This window comes from Schistocerca americana, chromosome 3 (genome assembly GCF_021461395.2).
Source record: "Schistocerca americana isolate TAMUIC-IGC-003095 chromosome 3, iqSchAmer2.1, whole genome shotgun sequence".
NCBI lineage: Eukaryota > Metazoa > Arthropoda > Insecta > Orthoptera > Acrididae > Schistocerca > Schistocerca americana.
The window spans coordinates 405,098,913-405,114,316 of NC_060121.1; the positions used below are offsets into that span (position 1 = coordinate 405,098,913).

General features: G+C 42.7%; 1 pseudogene; it reads right to left on the reverse strand.

Annotated features, from left to right (window-relative positions):
- Positions 1–2,636: 2,636 nt before the first annotated feature.
- LOC124608047 lies at positions 2,637–2,752 on the reverse strand (annotated as a pseudogene).
- Positions 2,753–15,404: the final 12,652 nt, after the last annotated feature.

A 15,404-nucleotide genomic window follows, 5' to 3' on the forward strand; every position in this document is an offset into this window, starting at 1 on the left:
AAATTCAGAAGTTCGTTCATAAAACACTCACTTCCTATTGAAGCAGAAACGTTTTCTCCAACTCACCATAGTACACTGACCATGTGAAACAGCCGGCCGCGGTGGTCTAGCGGTTCTGGCGCTGCAGTCCGGAACCGCGGGACTGCTACGGTCGCAGGTTCGAATCCTGCCTCGGGCATGGGTGTGTGTGATGTCCTTAGGTTAGTTAGGTTTAAGTAGTTCTAAGTTCTAGGGGACTTATGACCTAAGATGTTGAGTCCCATAGTGCTCAGAGCCATTTGAACCATGTGAAACAAATAAGGACAGAACATACCGGCACACCACATGGAATTCTTTCTTCTGAAATTTTCCAGATGCCGTTTCCGGGTCAAGTGACACTTATTAGGTTCACCAGATTATGTGACTGGCGGATAGCAAGAGGTGGGCCAGTCCCTGACCTCCACGTTCTCCCATCCAAAAGCGAGTGGACATTTGTCCGGGCATTCGGAAGTTATTGTGAATCGAACCGCACCATACGATGCAGAGTATTTTCTTGGCTGTGTTGAGGAGCCTGCAAAACCAAACGTAATAATGCCTAAAGACATCAGCGCATGTGCTATACAGTACAACGGCTGATGGATGCGTGATCAGATTGCGACCGTTGGAGTTGTATGGTAATGTGCATGAGGTGTGGATGACGAAATAAAATACAATCCTTCTCATTAACCCGCCGAAAATCAAAGTTATAACTGTTTGCAATTTCTACGGCAGCTCGGAGCCCCCATGTGTTATTGCAGGAAAAGATTTACCCGCACGTTACACAGCACAAACACTTCAATGGGCCCCTGTAGACGCGGCTGCACTTACAAGTTTGGCGACGTTTCGTCTATGGGGTGCCAACTCACATTCGTCGCAATGTACCCAATGCTCCACAAAAGTAATTGACATAAATGCAAGCAGGATTTGCTATGCAAAAATGACACTGCAACTGTACTCGGGCTCGTTCACTACCTATTTTGCACGTGGCTCATCTGCAGAGGGGGTTGGTAGTAAACGGTTGCATTTGCGCCCCTATTATTGAGACATATATTGGCTAGCTTTTGAACAGCAGTGAATTGAACTATACACGTTCAGATTGAAACTTATTTATTCAAAAGAAACACTTTAACTTTGTGGCCATGCATTTTTAAGTTCATAAACAAATCCGATCTGTACAAATAATAATCGGTGCAATTCGTACACTGTTTGTCTCAAACCCACACACTTTCACGTTTTTCCTTCGCATACACTGGCGTCCATGCTTGCACTCGCGGCACTTTTCCGCTCCCAACTTGCCACCACAACGGACCACGTCCAAAGACGCGATTTTCTCGCTCATATCCACAGTCCCGAGTCGGGTCACGTGACACCACATTAGTCAAAATAATCCCTAAACATGGCCACAATTCATTTACAATTTTTTATAAGATTTAAATATTTAAATCTAAATACATTATATAATTTCACACATTTATCACAACACTTTTATAATTCGTTGCAATTAAAAGAAAACCAGAACACTATGCAACGGAACTACAACGCCCATCAGAACACAAAACAAGTATTTTCCGGTCTATTTTGCCCAGCATATTATCTCTGCTGCTACGCTTTAAATTTAAATTATGAACTACTTGAAAGAGCTCCATATTATCCCCTGTTCCCTTACAACATACACACTCACAAAATTATATTTTAAACTTTCACGTATTCGATTTATTTCCAATAAGAACATAGAAAAACCGAAAGTCACAGTTCACAATAAATTTGTTTCAGAACCTGACCGAGTTCCTTAAGATCTTGGAGGCAGCTGAATAAACCGATTAATTTCGCAAGTTTTCTTTAGAAAAACCATTGAAGTCGCACAGTGTCTCAAACTGTAAACACCACAGTGGCTACGCACTGAAACTTTCTAAGAGTGCCTTGTATCACACGCGACCTGAAAAATAACAAGTCCATCAGACGCCGAAAAAATTCCATGAGCAAAAGTAGGAACTCTGAATAATTCACACACGCGAGCAAGTGGTTATTTCACCACCCATCGGATGAAACTTTACCGAAACACAAACTAACATAGCGTGTAGCGTGAACGCCTCCAACGGTATCCGAATATAGTCTCCTCTCGAAAATGCCGCTGTTCCCCCAGGAAACCTCTCTGAAGCAGCACTGAAGTCAGATAACTAAAACTAAAAAATGTTCAAATGTGTGTGAAATCTTATGGGACTTAACTGCTAAGGTCATCAGTCCCTAAGCTTACACACTACTTAACCTAAATTATCCTAAGGGCAAACACAGACACACCCATGCCCGAGGGAGGACTCGAACCTCCGCCGGGACCAGCCGCACAGTCCATGACTGCAGCGCCTGAAACCGCTCAGCTAATTCCGCGCGGCAACTAAAACTAAAAACTGAACTCCTCCCGCACAGGCCGTGAAGGCCGAAAGGTACCGACTAGCCGCCGTGTCATCCTCACCCCACAGGCGTCACTGGATGCGGATATGGAGAGGCATGTGGTCAGCATACCGCTCTCCCGGACGTTTGTCAATTTCCGACACCAGAGCAGCTACTTCTCAATCAAGTAGTCCCTCAGTTTGCCTCACAAGGGCTGAGTGCAACCCGCTTGCCAACAGCACTCGGCGCTTGGATGGTCACCCATCCAAGTGCTAGCCCAGCCCGACAGCGCTTAACTTCGATGATCTGACGGGAACCGTATTACCACTGCGGCAAGGCCGTTGGCAGTCAGATAACTACTGAATTTTCAAATCGCTGAAATTCTTAATTTTAACCTTTTATACACATATGATACATCAAATTAATGGTAATTTTCCGTGAAATATTATGCTGTTATCTGTTTTCTTTTATCTGCTATTGTTTATTTATAAACAATAATGTCTATGTTTTTTCTCTGTTTTTGGATTTATAAGTGTAAATATTAACAACAAATTATGCATTATGTAATTTCCTGTGTATCTCAAGTTCACAATCCTGCCGCTGCTTCTAATGTTTCTTTATTTATTTGGTAAGAAAAGCAATTTTTAACTGCGCGAAATCCACTTTTCGGCCTGTTGTTTAAATTTGTGAATAATTTCAGTTAATGTGTTATCACACTCCGATAGAGTTTTACGGTATCTGCAGACACTTCGTTTGTTGCAATTGCCAAATTCATTGGCGAGATATTCACTTTCGCTTCTTCACGTGCGTTATCATCCATCTTTCCCATTTCAAATGACACTACTGGCCTTTTAGTGACACATACGTTTCAATACTTATTACTTTTGGGGCAGGGCAAGGCGAAACGCGAAGGGCAGCTATGAGAAACGAACAGCCATTGTGCTACCCAATGGACGGGTTTTCACAGTCGCGCGGTCGCCTTAGCGGTTGGTGGAAGGCCAGAGACAGTACCATTTTGTGGGGCACAATGTGAGGCTGGTTCTCCACGTCCTTCTGCCAAATTGATTTCAGTTGTCAACACTAACACGATCCGATCTTAGCCGCCGCCTGTGCGTTCAGAAGACTGAATAAAGCGTCTCTTTTCTTTACAATAGGCTGTCGCATCATATGGCGACGGTACGGTTCAAATGGTTCAAATGGCTCTGAGCACTATGGGACTTAACATCTGAGGTCATCAGTCCCCTAGAACCCCCTAGAACTTAGAACTTCTTAAACCTAACCAACCTAAGGACCTCACACACATCCATGCCCGAGGCAGGATTCAAACCTGCGACCGTAGCAGTCGCGCGGTTCCGGACTGAAGCGCCTAGAACCGCTCGGCCACCGTGGACGGCCGACGGTACGGAAAGCATAAGAAAGCGACTCCTGTGGTCAGTAGGTCCTAACCTTACATCTCTTTTCTGCCCTCTAAACTCGTTTTTGTCGTAGTTGGTGTACGTTGCTCTTTATATGACTACTCGCCGGAAATTTATTTTAATGCATTACTGCAAATGTGAAAGGTTCGAAAAATATTTGAGTAATAGGACCCAGTAATGGACGACGAATGATCCCAGAAACGAAAATAACATCGACTGTGTCGCAAGGAGACGTAATGTAACTAACGTTTTCAATACACACAAAAAATTAATCATAGAGGGTCAATAGCACTATACAAGTCTTCGCTTATCATACTGTTATGAACAGTAGAGTATCGTAGCTTGATGATCGTAAGGTATTGCAGAAAGATTTGGACAAAATTTCCAACTGGCGTAATGAATATCAGCTTTCTTTGAATGTGGAGACATGTGAGTTAGTGCCTATTACAAAACGACAGAACACGAAATTATTTTTATTACAAGATTAGTTGTGAGCACCGTACAGATGTACACAAAGAAGCGATATGAAGTGGAAGGATCATGTAAAATCAGTGTTACGTAGCGCGAGATTTAGGTTTACTTTAAAGGTTCTTGGCAAGGCCAATGTATCTGTAAACGAAGTCCCATACAACACCTCAGTGTGACCAACTGAAGAGTTTTGTTCCAGCGTTATTATTCCTTATCGAGTAGGCATGACAACAGACATCGAACAAGTCATTACAGCCCCTACGAAACTGTGACAGAAGTGCGGGGGGAGTTTAAATAGGAATCTTTAGAAGAAATACGACGCAGTTTTCGCGAAATCCTGTTGGTAAATTTAGAGGTCCTGTACTCAAAGTAGAATATGGGCACAATATGCTAGCACTATTTTATGTCTTGCGTAAGCATCACTAGAATGAAATAAGAGAGGTTAGGGCGCTTACAGGGTCATACAGACAGTCATTATTCCGTTATTCAATAAGCGCATGAAATAGAAAAGAAATCGATAATACTGGTACGACATAGCCTCTGCCACGCGTGGCATAACAACATGCGGAGCATATACACTCTAAGAAAAAAAAGAAAAAAAAGCATCACTAAGGAATTACCGAATGATACGCCAATCATGGTAGATGTGATGTACACGTACAGACAAACAAGTGATTAACACTTCATGTACATCTACATTTCTACATCTACATGGATACTCTGCAAATCACATCCAAGTGCCTGGCAGAGGGTTTATCAAACCACCTACACGATTCTCTATTATTCCAATCTCGTATAGCGCGGGGAAAGAATGAACACCTATATCTTTCCGTACGAGCTCTGATTTCCCTTATTTTATCGTGGTGATCGTTCCGCCCTATGTAGGTCGGTGTGAAAAAAAAATTTCCGCATTGGAGGAGAAAGTTGGTGATTGGAATTTCGTGAGAAGATTCCGTCGCAACGAGAAACGCCTTTCTTTTAATGATTTCCAGCCCAAATCCTGTATCATTTCTGTGACACTCTCTCCCATATTTCGAGACAATACAAAACGTGGTGCCTTTCTTTGAACTTTTTCGATGTACTCCGTCAGTCCTATATGGTAAGGATCCCACACCGCGCTGCAGTATTCTAAAAGGTGACGGACAAGCGTAGTGTAGGCAGTCTCCTTAGTATGTCTGTTACATTTTCTAAGTGTCCTGCCAATAAAACGCAGTCTTTGGTTAGCCTTCCCCACAACATTTTCTATGTGTTCCTTCCAATTTAAGTTGTTGGTAATTGTAATACGTAGGTATTTAGTTAAATTTACGGCTTTTAGATTAGTTTGATTCATCGTGTTCCTTTTAGCACTCCTGTGGATGACCTCACACTTTTCGTTATTTAGGGTCGACTGCCACTTTTCGCACTATTTAGATATCTTTTCTAAATCGTTTTGCAGTTTTTTTATCTTCTGATGACTTTATAGGTCGGTAAACGGCAGCGTCATCTGCAAACAACCGAAGACAGCTGCTCAGATTGTCTCCAAAATCTTTTATATAGATAAGGAACACCAAAGGACCTATAACACTACCTTGGGAACGCCAGAAATCACTTCTGTTTTATTCGATGACTTTCCGTCAATTAGTACGAACTGTGACCTCTCTGACAGGAAATCACAAATCCAGTCACATAACTGAGAAGATATTCCATAAGCACGCAATTTCACTGCGAGCCGCTTGTGTGGTACAGTGTCAAAAGCCTTCCGGAAATCCAGAAATATGGAATTGATCTGAAATCCCTTGTCAGTAGCACTCAACACTTCATGTGAATAAAGAGCTTGTTGTGTTTCACAGGAACGATGTTTCCTAAACCCATGCTGACTATGTGTCAATAGACCGTTTTCTTCGAGATAATTCATAATGTTCGAACGCAATATATGTTCTGAAATCCTGCTGCATATCGACTTTAACGATATGGGTCTGTAATTTAGTGGATCCCTCCTACTACCTTTCTTGAATATTGGTGTGACCTGTGCAACTTTCCAATCTTTGGCTACGTATCCTCCGTCGTGCGTTCGTTTGTATATATTTGTTAAGTACCGGGCTAATGCATCAGCATACTCCGAAAGGAACCTAATTGGTAGACAGTCTGCGGCAGAAGTCTTGCATTTATTGAGTGATTTAAGTTGCTTCACTACTCCGAGGATATTTACTTCTACGTTACTCTTGTTGGCAGCTGTTCTCTATTCGAATTCTGGAATATTTATTTCGTCTTCTTTTGTGAAGGCATTTCGGAAGGCTCTTATCCGTTATGGATGTGGAACAACGCCACTGTGACGAACAAAGGTTTCCACAAACTACTGTAAACAGTTAAAGGCGGCTGGTTCCAGTAATTTTGCGGAAACCTATAAACAAATGATTACAGTTTCAGAAAAACTGGGTGATTTATTCAAGAGAAAGGGCTTCACAAGTTGAGCAAGTCAGTAACGCGTTGATCCACCTCTGGCCCTTACGCAACATTTATTCGGCTTGGCACTGATTGGCAGAATTGTTGGATGTCCTCCTGAAGGATATCGTACCAAATGCTATCCAAAGGCGAGACTGACTTCAAAATTCCGAAATGGCTGGAGAGCCCTGCCCATAATGCTCCAAATGTTCTCAATTGGTGAGAAATCGGGGGACCTTGTTGTCCGAAGAAGGGTCTGGCAAGCACGAAGACAAACAGTAGAAACTCTCTCCGTGTGTGGGCGGGCATCATCTTGCTGAAATGTAAGTCCAGTATGGCTTGCCACAAAGTGCAACAAAACGGTTCGTAGAATATCGTCGACGTACCGCTGGGCTGTAAGGGTACTGTAGATAACAAACCAAAAGCGTCTTGCTATGAAAAGAAATGACACCCCAACGCATCACTTGTTGGGCCTTTGTCTTAGAATGCATGTAGATTTAGCGTTTTTTTCAGACTCGTCTCGCTGACGGATTGTGCACATTACATTTGAATAAATTTGTTCATGTTAGGTGGATGGCAGCAAAGGATGGCTTCTGGTGCACATAAACTGACATGTATAATTATTTACTGAGCCGTTATTTCGAACGCCTCTCTCTGGTTTATAAGGTTAGTCATCGTACCCACAGCGCGAACGAATTACGCTCCCGAAAGCGCTGCTTGAGAAGGTGGCCCCTCGCGGCTGTTGGACGGTGGGAAAATACGGCATTCCATTACAGTTCCACGTCTTCTTGTTGCTTTCGGATTAAACCTTTCACTCAAGCCAAGGCTGCTCAGGGTTTTCCATGAGCCTGCCGCAAGCGCCCATCACTACTTTCACAGATTTTCGAAATAACGGACATAAAATTTAAACATTTTTCGCGATTACAGAACTAACCGTAATTATATTATGTTGTTGATGAAAATTCTTTTGTCACTTTTTAATATGCGTTCTTAGTATTATCTGCCCTTCTTGTCGATATAATTGATCAAGTAACCAAAAGCATTATCAGATTCACAAGAAACTCTTTAGTGAGAGATGCGACAGGTAAATGACACACAAATTTGGACTGTTCGTTCCGTCGGTCACAATTTATTTACACACTACGTTTTTCGCCGTCATCACAGGTCAATGTCTTCGAGTTTGCATTTGGAAGTGCTTAGCAGAAAGGGATTTGACGGAAAGTTAGTGTATAGTCTTGCGCTACTTGTAGAATGAAGTCATGAATATCGACATGCGTAGAAAAAATAATAAAGTTTGCCTCGTCCAAAACGTAATTGTTACATGACGACGAAAAGGCATGTTTCGCATAAAATAAATTTTCTCTGCCACCATACTGGTTCTTCGGTTTTACACTCATCATTTATACAGAACTGTTGATGTTTCAGTTTCATCATTTTGTGCTAAGTGTAAGGGCACCAGTTTCTATCCACCATCGGTGGTTACCACCAACTGTGACTACTCTGGTAACCAAAGATACTGGAGATAGTCGGTGTCCAAATTACGTATGGAACTAATCATTACTTTTTGCACTAAAACACGAAGGCAGTGATAAGGGGATAAGAGTGCTGTTAAGTGCCCAGTACATTTTCCTTAAGCATACACGGCCCACGAGACTGCAGCATGGTTCAGAAAGGGTCGAAAAACAGCACATAAATTACGCAGCTCTGAGTATTAAAAGGAAGGAAAGCCTTCGAAGAGAAAGAAGAATTACGGAAACAATTAAACATAATAAGGACTGAGTTACTCCCAATCCGTAGCCCTAGCAACATGGTTGATCAGTATCACGAAGAAATGGATTGAGCACATATCGCCGTAAACTAATACGAAATCCGTAAATATATTTTATTGAATTACATGATCGGGAAGGATTTTTATTCCCCCTCCCCACAAATGTGGTAATCACAATAGGCAAATTTTCCTCTTTCTCTCTCACACAACGGAGCAGCTGTTGATCAGCGTTGGTAAAGCAATATATTGCAGATACAAATGGAATACATTGCAGTTCGCACGAGGAGTATCATATGCGACTCATACATATACAGGGTGTTACCAAAAGGTTCGGCCAAACTTTCAGGAAATATTCCTCACATACAAAGAAAGAAAATATGTTATGTGGACATGTGTCCGGAAACCCTTACTTTCCATGTTAGAGCTCATTTTATTACTTCTCTTCAAATCATATTAATCATGGAATGGAAACACACAGCAACAGAACGTACCAGCGTGACTTCAAACGCTTTGCTACAGGAAATGTTCAAAATGTCCTCCGTTAGCGAGGATACATGCATCCACCCTCCGTCGCATGGAATTCCTGATGCGCTGATGCAGCCCTGGAGAATGGCGTATTGTATGACAGCCGTCCACAATACGAGCACGAAGTGTCTCTACATTTGGTACCGGGGTTGCGTAGACAAGAGCTTTCAAATGCCCCCATAAATGAAAGTCAAGAGGGTTGAGGTCAGGAGAGCGTGGAGGCCATGGAACTGGTCCGCCTCTACCAATCCATCGGTCACCGTATCTGTTGCTGAGAAGCGTACGGACACTTCGACTGAAATGTGCAGGAGCTCCATTGTGCATGAACCACATGTTGTGTCGTACTTGTAAAGGCACATGTTCTAGCAGCACAGGTAGAGTATCCCGTATGAAATCATTATAACGTGCTCCATTGAGCGTAGGTGGAAGAACATGGGGCCCAATCAAGACATCACCAATAATGCCTGCCCATACGTTCACAGAAGATCTGTGTTGATGACGTGGTTGCACAATTGGGTGAGGATTCTCGTCAGCCCACACATGTTGATTGTGAAAACTTACAATTTGATCACGTTGGAATGAAGCCTCATCCGTAAAGAGAACATTTGCACTGAAATGAGGATTGACACATTGTTGGATGAACCATTCCCAGAAGTGTACCCGTGGAGGCCAGTCAGCTGCTGATAGTGCCTGCACACGCTGTACATGGTACGGAAACAACTGGTTCTCCCGTAGCATTCTCCATATAGTGACGTGGTCAACGTTACCTTGTACAGCAGCAACTTCTCTGACGCTGACATTAGGGTTATCGTCAACTGCACGAAGAATTGCCTCGTACATTGCAGGTGTCCTCGTCGTTCTAGGTCTTCCCCAGTCGCGAGTCATAGGCTGGAATGTTCCGTGCTCCCTAAGACGTCGATCAATTGCTTCTAACGTCTCCTGTCGGGACACCTTCGTTCTGGAAATCTGTCTCCATACAAACGTACCGCGCCACGGCTATTGCCCCGTACTAATCCATACATCAAATGGGAATCTGCTACTCCGCATTTGTAAACATTGCACTGACTGCAAAACCACGTTCGTGATGAACACTAACCTATTGATGCTACGTACTGATGTGCTTGATGCTAGAACTGTAGAGCAATGAGTAGCATGTCAACACAAGCACCGAAGTCAGCATTACCTTCCTTCAATTGGGCCAACTGGCGGTGAATCGAGGAAGCACAGTACATACTGACGAAACTAATATGAGCTCTAGCATGGAAATTAAGCGTTTCCGGACACATGTCCACATAACATCTTTTCTTTATTTGTGCGAGGAATGTTTCCTGAAAGTTGGGCCGTACCTTTTTGTAACACCCTGTATGCAGACCGAAACGACGAATGAAAATTTGTACCAAGGCCGGTATTTCGCTGTCGTCGTTACAGATGCTGTTCCTACGATGTGCTTGGCGAACAAATCTTAAAAAATTCCCTTGTAACGACACCAGCGAAAGAAATAAGCTTTACCACGACACAAAAACAAAGGAAAAAAACGTAACAACACCAAAAAGCTGTAAGTAACACGATACGTGTAATCCACACCAAGTGTAATCCACAAGTACAAACGGTTCAAATGGCTCTGAGCACCATGGGACTTAACATCTATGGTCATCAGTCCCCTAGCACTTAGAACTACTTAAACCTAACTAAGCTAAGGACATCACACAACACCCAGTCATCACGAGGCAGAGAAAATCCCTGACCCCGCCGGGAATCGAACCTGGGAACCCGGACGCGGGAATCCACAAGTACAGTTTCTGATCAAAAGTATCCGGACAGCGCTATGTAATGCAAAAGTGGCCACTAAATGTCACGAGATGGCCAGTGTAAAAGTAGCTGGCGAGTATTGTGTTGTCAGTGGAGAAGCACTAACATCAGAATCGGTCTGTCAGCAGAACTTAGTTACTTTTAACGTCGACCAGTTGTTGGATGTCACCCGCGTAACAAAATCGTCATGGACATTTCAACCCCTATAAAGGTGCACTTGTCTACTGTCGGTGGTGTGAAGCGGAAACGCAAAGGAACAGCCACAGGTAAACCGAGACCAAGCAGTCCTCATGTACTGACGGACGGGGATCGTCGAGGACAGCGAAAGTTGCTTGTAAGAAATCCTATGAAATCACCGGATGGAATCATTAGTGAGTTCAGAAGTGCTGCCAACAGCACAGCTAGCACAATGACAGTGCCTAGGGAGTTTAAAAGAGCGAGGTACAATGGTCGAGAGCTCCTCGTTTCTTCATTTTGCGTGACAGACGACTGAAGGAGCCTTATAGAGGTAAATATCACCCCAGACGCCGTCTTTTTTAACCGAGCGAGGTGGCGCAGTGGTTAGACACTGGACTCGCATTCGGGAGGACGACGGTTCAATCCCGCGTCCGGCCATCCTGATTTAGGTTTTCCGTGATTTCCCTAAATCGCTCCAGGCAAATGCCGGGATGGTTCCTTTCAAAGGGCACGGCCGACTTCCTTCCCCGTCCTTCCCTAATCCGATGAGACCGATGACCTCGCTGTCTGGTCTCCTTCCCCGAAACAACCAACCAACCAACCAACCAGCCGTCTTTTTAACTTCTATAACCATCGGCGAACCTATTGACATTATTATGAGCAAGTGCACCGTCTTACATGAAAATCAAGCACAAAATAAGACACGGAAAATAGGTGAGATGTTACAATTGTTTGCGTTCAGAGTGACATTATGACCTTCACGTCTTTCCATTGTTTTCCCGATCCATTTTTGCTGAAATTGTTAAGAACGTTGCAAGTAAACAACCGGATGTAGGCCGTATCTGATCCGAATCTAATCGTTGGTTCTTGGAATTTTTCTGAGTGCTACCGCAGGAGTACTACAAAGATGTAATCTGTTGCGTCATAGGTGTGACTTTACACCTTGTCTCTCCGGGTAAAGAGAGGCTGGCAACCTTTATTAAAAAGTAATGCATCTACATAGCCATGGAGAAATTAAAGGCACATAAATGAGTCAACTATCATCCAATCTGTGAACTCATTCCGTTAAGTTGCTGACATCAATATACAGCGTTGTCAGAAACAGTGTGAAAAGCTTGTAAGGGTGTAGCAGGGTAGGTTGTGCTGTGGAATAATTCTTAGGAAAAAAATTCAATACGTTACGCCGTTTCCGATTTAACTAGAATTGGAGTTATCCAATCACGCCGTCGCGCGAGCTAATTCAAACCAGCCGCAAGAGTCGGTGTCGCCAAATGTATGCTCCTTTTGGTTTTCTTATACCGAACAAAAGAGCGACATAAAAACTGGACATGGAACGGTAATAAGAATCGCACATGAGCCAAAGGCTGAGCGAACAATTGACACTAATTATCTCTGGCGGACCGCTTGAATTTCCGCGCTCAACGGCGTGATTAGCTAACTTCAATGCTACTTAACTCGCAAATGGCGGAACGAATCGATTTTTTTCTTAAGAATTATTTGCCAGCGCAACCTACCTTGTAACACCTTTACAAGCTTTTCAGGCTGTTTCTGACCATCTTGTAGAAAAGAATAGCACATAAAATTTAGAATCTGTTGTATGACGATCAATTTGGCTTTACGACAGATAAAGGTACCAGGAGAGAGTTTTGACGTTCAGCTTAATAATGCATTTAAGACTTAACAAAAATAAAATCTTCATAGGATCTCTCGACTACGAGAAAGCAAAATGGTGTTAGATGAATAAAATTCACACAAAATTAGGTGAACTGTATAGGGACAGACAGGTGGTACATAATATGTATAAGAGCCCAGAAGGAACTATGAGAATGGAAGACGAAGAGAAAAGTACTAAGATTAAAAGAGTGGAAGGTAGGAATATTGTTTAACCTGTTCATGGAAGAAGCAACGGTGGAAATGAACATTATTTCTGCCCTGATAAATAGTTTGCTGTACCTAATTTCTTTTAAATTACGTTAAACGAAAACAGCTGCAGAATTCTGATGTTTGTCCTGCAGCTCTACACATCCTTCGAAAAACGATGACCGTTTTTCATCTTGAGGTTGAATTCCGCACTTCTGTCTCTCTTTGCTTACAAACAAATTTGTTTTTCGATAAGTTCGGCCTCGAACAAACACAACTTTTTCTTCTTTTCAGCCAGACATGTTTCGCTGAACTTATAGCATCATTGGTTCAATTGGCTCTGAGCACTATGGGACTTAACTTCTAGGGTCATCAGTCCCCTAGAACTTAGAACTATTTAAACCTAACTAACCTAAGGACGTGACACACATCCATGCCCGAGGCAGGATTCGAACCTGTGACCGTAGCGGTCGCGCGGTTCCACACTGTAGCGCCTAGAACCGCACGGCCACCCCGGCCGGCTATAGCATCATTATTGAGTTTTTTGTTTTCTTTTATCAAATAACAGGAAAATTGCTCCTCGCTCTCTGTACATATAGTAATTTCAGTTTTCAAGAAAACTTTTTTACAAACTTAACACACACAAGATTTCTTATATATACCTTATTACCCCTACCCCCATGAATCATGGACCTTGACACTGGTGGGGAAGCTTGCGTGCCTGAGCGATACAGACAGCCATACCGTAGCCGCAGCCAGAACGGAGGGATATCTGTTGAGAGGCCAGACAAACGTGTGGTTCCTGAAGAGGGGCAGCAGCCTTTTCAGTAGTTGCAAGGGCAACAGTGTGGGTGATTGACTGATCTGGCCTTGTAACACTAACCAAAACGGTCTTGCTGTGCTGGCACTGCGAACGGCTGAAAGCAAGGGGAAACTACAGCCGTAATTTTTCCCGAGGGCTTGCAGTTCTACTGTATGGTTAAATGATGATGGCATCCTCTTGGGTAAAATATTCCACTAGGATCTCCGGGCGGGGACTACTCAGGAGGATGTCGTTATCGGGCGACACAAAACTCGTGTTCTACGGATCGGAGCGTGGAATGTCAGATACCTTAATCGGGCAGGTAGGTAAGAAAATTTAAAAAGAGAAATGGATAACTAAATCTTAGATATATTGGGTTTAGTGAAGCTCGGTGGCAGCGGGAGACCAAGAGATGAACACAGCAAGCAGATTCAGAAGGATATAGGTTGTAATAGTTGCTTGGAAATGAAGCGGCTTGCACAGGATGGAGCAGCACGTACAGCTGCATCAAACCAATCTTCGGACTGAAGACTACAACAACAATAATAACAACCTTATTCCGACATGCCCTGTTTTTATTTGTTTGTTTTTGTTTCACAGTTTTTCATCTGCAGCCATTGACAACTTAATGTAGAAGATATTTAAGTCGAAAACTTACGTCTGTGAAAGTTGTAGTTAGCATTATTTCATTCTATGTGTAAGATGGTGTGTTTCTGTAGATGCAGTATGATTCCATTTACTTTTTCTGCTCTCCTCGTCATCTGCACAGTTTAAAACCACATTTTTAAATTTGTCACTTGTCAAAAGTAAGATGGTGGTCAGTTGAACATGTTCAGATTGGAAGTTTTGAATCTTTCTTTGGTCCTACGCTCTGAGAGTTATATCTGATACTTTGTGTGTGTGTGTGTGTGTGTGTGTGTGTGTGTGTGTGTGTGTGTGTGTGTGTGTGCGTGCGTGTGTGTGTTTGTGTGTGTGTGTGTGTGTGTGTGTGTGTGTGTGTGCGGATGGGAGTGTGGGTGAGAAGGTTTCAGTCGTCTGAAAGTTCGTTAACGGCATAAACAGAATTCCGTTGGAGAGGGCTGTACATTAGTTTCTTAGTACATGCTGCACGGACTTAATAAAACTCTATCTAGTGAAGAAAACTTCAAGAATGAACCACAGTCAATAAAACAAATAAATGTGAATAGCGGATACGCCACAAACATTGTAGGCAAACTGAATGACAAAATTAAAACAAAAATGAAGCATACATCTATGACATAAAAACAAACGGATAGTCATCAATATACAAACATAGGCACACACAACATAAACACACAGACCCAAAGACACATGAAGAAGAAGTACTCGAAACAACTAGCAAATAGTTCCTCTAACTTATACTACAACAAAGCAGCTGGCAGCCTACAGGACAGATAACTCGGTACGAATAAAACTAAGGACAAACAATCGCAACACAGAAAAGCACAACACAACACATACGGTATTTATTAGCTGACATGTCAGGACAACAGTTCAATTTATACTGGACAGAAAAGCAGAAATTTCAGTATTAGTACACAGAATTCACAATACTACTAAAAAGTAACAATTGTGATTCTACATTTGCAAAACACCTATGGATATGGACAAGAAGCAATATCAGTTAGCACAAACTCAAATATTCTCAGATTCAACGACAACGCTCCACAGGCGCTAATAATTAGAAAACCTACGAAATACAATAAGCTATAGCGGAAGGAAAATAAATACC